Here is a 3865-nt window from a genome sequence, read left to right on the forward strand (position 1 = left end):
AAAATAACAAAATACCATTCAGACAATTACAAGTAATCAAGATAATCTGGTGTTTCTAGGAACACCTCAAGAATAAGTTAACAGCTTCACCACCAGTATCAAGAACAAACATGAAGTATCAAGAGAAAATGTACTGCAAGCTGAATCGTATGCAGTATGAATAATGCTGTCTGCATTTGTTGGCTTGACAAATGAGATATAACAATAGAAGTAAAAGAATAGACCATGAAATAGAAATGCTCATGTTCGTGTGATTGTGCCTAGCAACTGCAGCAGAGAGACAATTCTGGCACACAGATGGTGTCAGAAGGCCACTTTTTTAGTTCTACCACAGACCAATAACTGGGCTGTTTTATGGCTATGGAAGTGTTTTAGTGGTTTAAACACTCTGCTGCTATATAAGAAAGACGGCTCTAGGCTGTAGTCTAATATTGATGGGTGTGTGCATGGGTGCGTGTGTGTGTGTGTGTGTGTGTGTGTGTGTTGGCATGTTTTTATATCTTGATGGGTACCAAACATCTCCACAAGGATAGGAATATTTGACAGATTTTCCCCCTTGTGGCTGGACCCCATGAGGCAAACTGCTTTTGGCTGGTTATGGGGGGTGTGTATGCGTGTGTGTGAGTGTGTGTGTGTGTGTGTGTGTGTGTGTGTGTGTGTAAAATTGTCTGATGATTGTACTACTTGAGTGCCTAGTTAATCATAAACATAATGTAAGCAATGTGACAAAACACCGACAGGACAGAATACACTTTCTAGTGTACTATGGCCATTGAGGACCATGCAATATAATAATAATATGTGTAATATTTAACGTCCCTAGTATACTTGCTCATATAAAAAGGAAAACAGGAGAGGAAAAAGAAATAATCACATATCAAAACAGTTGCATCTATTTTGGCTTCAACATCCCACAAAAAGAGAAATGTTTACCTGACCCCGTCCTCACCTGCATTGACCAAAGTACTGGGCCATATGACACTGCTTGATGACATTCAGAGCCTGTGTGTTTGCTCTCTCTCTCTCTCTCTCTCTCTCTCTCCTCCATCTCCTCCACACCCTCCTCTGTGCGCTTGAGTGGTCTTCTCCGTGGTGGCCTATCCTACCTGGGCCACCCAGTGAGAAGCTCAGCACCTGGAAAGAGGAGCATTTGGGGGCAATGATTGAGGTGCGTCTTCTCATTCTGAAGCAATTCACTATTTTTAATATGTCACTTTGATCACTGTAAACATTTCCAGATGTTGCGCTTGATGTGTGGCACTTCCTCCTTTTCCAGTGTTGTCAGATGCTCCCTTAGGGATGTAATAAAAAGTAAAGCAGGGGAGACAATTTAATTACCAGTGTTGGCAGACAGCATGAATAGGCAATACCACATTCACTTTATAATTTACGACCTAAAAATTTGTCACTCTGTGTCATGAGTCCCAATGGTTTGAAAAAAGGTTTCCAGAAGCACAAGACCATTTATTTATTTACATACATACATATGAATAAGAATCTGTAGTGTACTTCAGCAACAAAAGAAGTAGTAAAAATTAAGCATAGTACAGAAAGTTTCCAGAGAAATATGCACTATACTTCATGTTATATAGTTTTTTTTTCCTCTTTATACCACAATGCTGTTAAATGTCCACATTTGATTGGTTAATTTTCTCTAACAGCATGGATCAGACAGTAGTGCTGGCTACTTTTCCACCACGGGAAGTCTTCAAGAAAGAGAACTTTTTGCGCTTTCTGGTTTCTCAGTAACATAACAAGTGTTTTTTTGTTTTATTAACTTTAAAAGAGAGAAAATAAGAGTGGTGAGGGAGTGACCGTTTACAGCTGCCATATCATAAATGACAAAGGGAAACATGTCTTGCAGATGTTCCACAACTTTAAATGAAACTATAAAGACTAAAAAGCAAGAAGCATTGTTCATTATTAAAATAAAAACTGTAATCGTTAGCAAATGCTGTGGTATAAAAGGAATAACAAAGAAAAAATAGTTTTTTATTGACTTTCCTGTGGAACATAACAGTAACACCATGTCCACATCACACCACCCTGTTGTAGATGATTTTCCTATAACACACTCTGTCATAATTTATTCCTTACTTATTTCTTATGCATGTTTTATTGGTTGTTTGAGTGATGGTAATAAAAGGTCGTAATTTCTGAGATGAGCTCAGTGAGGAATAAAATGTACCATGGGCCATTCATTAATAAAATAAAAATTTGTTGGAAAATTGCTGTGGTATAAGAGGAATCAAACACTCAGGAACATGTGGTTATAGGAAATTATTCAAGGTAACAGTAACAGTAATTGTGTCAGGCCTTGTCCAATTCCCACCCACGAGCCATAGCTCATGCTATGTCACAGTGCAGCATAACACACTCGGAGGAAAGAGCTATCCACCCTCTTCCGCATACATGAGCTTACAGACACGCACAACTGACTAGCGTCACTGTGATTGACAGGGGAGAGACAGCGCGCCGTCCCTCCCACCCAGACAGCATGGCCAATTTAGCTCTTTTAGAAGAGAATATCTTTACTGTCATTGTACAAGTACAACGAAATTGAATAAAGGTTGTTGGGGTGAATCCACACCCCTGAAAAGACTGGAGCTTTAATCCAGCACCTTGTTTAAAGCTATGTGATTCCAGTGGTCTTTTACGATTGTTACTTGTCATACCATACGAGATGATCCCATTAAGAATTGTGTAACAGACTGTCTGATAACGTGTTCTTCATATCAGATTAAACAATGAAGATAGTTACTAAGTTCTGCCGTAAATGTGTGTGCAGCAACTCAGCACAGGTTTGTAGCTGTTGAACTGGAAAGCATAAAAATAGTTTCACGTTGTTATAATAGTAAATAAACTCTATGAACAGACCATCTGGATGCCAATGAATAAGCTACACACCTGGAAGCTGTAATTAATCCTCTATTTCTTTCCATGTCCCAGCCATTTTTGTCATGTCATGATATAACTTTGATGAGACATTATAGTGACATTCTGTCTGCTGTCGCATCTCAACAGACTGCTCTTCTTTTAAATCCCATATGTTTTGGCTACATTTCATATTGCCTCTACAGTGTAGCTGTCCTGTGACTTTTGTGTGATTATATGCCATCTTCCTATTGGTGGATTTTAGTCAAGCGTTACAGCAGCACTCACACTGAGATTTTAATCAAAATTTTCTGACACTGTGAGAACGTTGTTGTCAGCTGTCTTTGGTCGCAGCTGCACTAAATCGGCCTAGTGAACTGGTCACATTATACGTTCTGAGACCACCAATCTCAATTCACAACCAAAGATGATTTTACAATGTGTGATTGTCCCAAATCAGGCTGAATAGCGTACAGTGTAAAGCCGGCTCATGCTACCTTCATGCTACCTTTGGACTCTTAATCATTAGTAAATGGTTGTAGTATAAGAGGAATAAAACACTTCTGGACACGTTGTTAGTGGAAAAGAATCAGCTTCTGGATGGTAACAGTAACTCTGTGCCGCATGGCTCTGCATTACGCTACTCTGTCGTTGATTATTTTCCTATAACAGCATGCTCCTAAGTGGATTATTCCTTATTTATTTCCTTGTGTATGTTTTATTGCTTGATGGACTGATTGTAATGAAAGGTTGTCGCGTATAGGATGAGCTGGGTGAGGGTTTGTGAGGGCGCTGCGCCTTTAAGAGCTCGCAGCTCTGGAACTTTGGAGGCCGCTGGAGTGCGGAGTTGCACTTTGGCTTGCTGGAGGAAGTGACGGCTCTTGGACGGCGCGTTGAAGTTAAAAACAGCAAGGAGGAGGAGGAGGTGGAGAAGGTGGAGGAGGAGGAGGAGAAGGAGGGGGCAAAAACAGAAACTCCAACTGAAGTGAGT

This window comes from Pangasianodon hypophthalmus, chromosome 14, assembly GCF_027358585.1.
Source record: "Pangasianodon hypophthalmus isolate fPanHyp1 chromosome 14, fPanHyp1.pri, whole genome shotgun sequence".
Taxonomy (NCBI): domain Eukaryota; kingdom Metazoa; phylum Chordata; class Actinopteri; order Siluriformes; family Pangasiidae; genus Pangasianodon; species Pangasianodon hypophthalmus.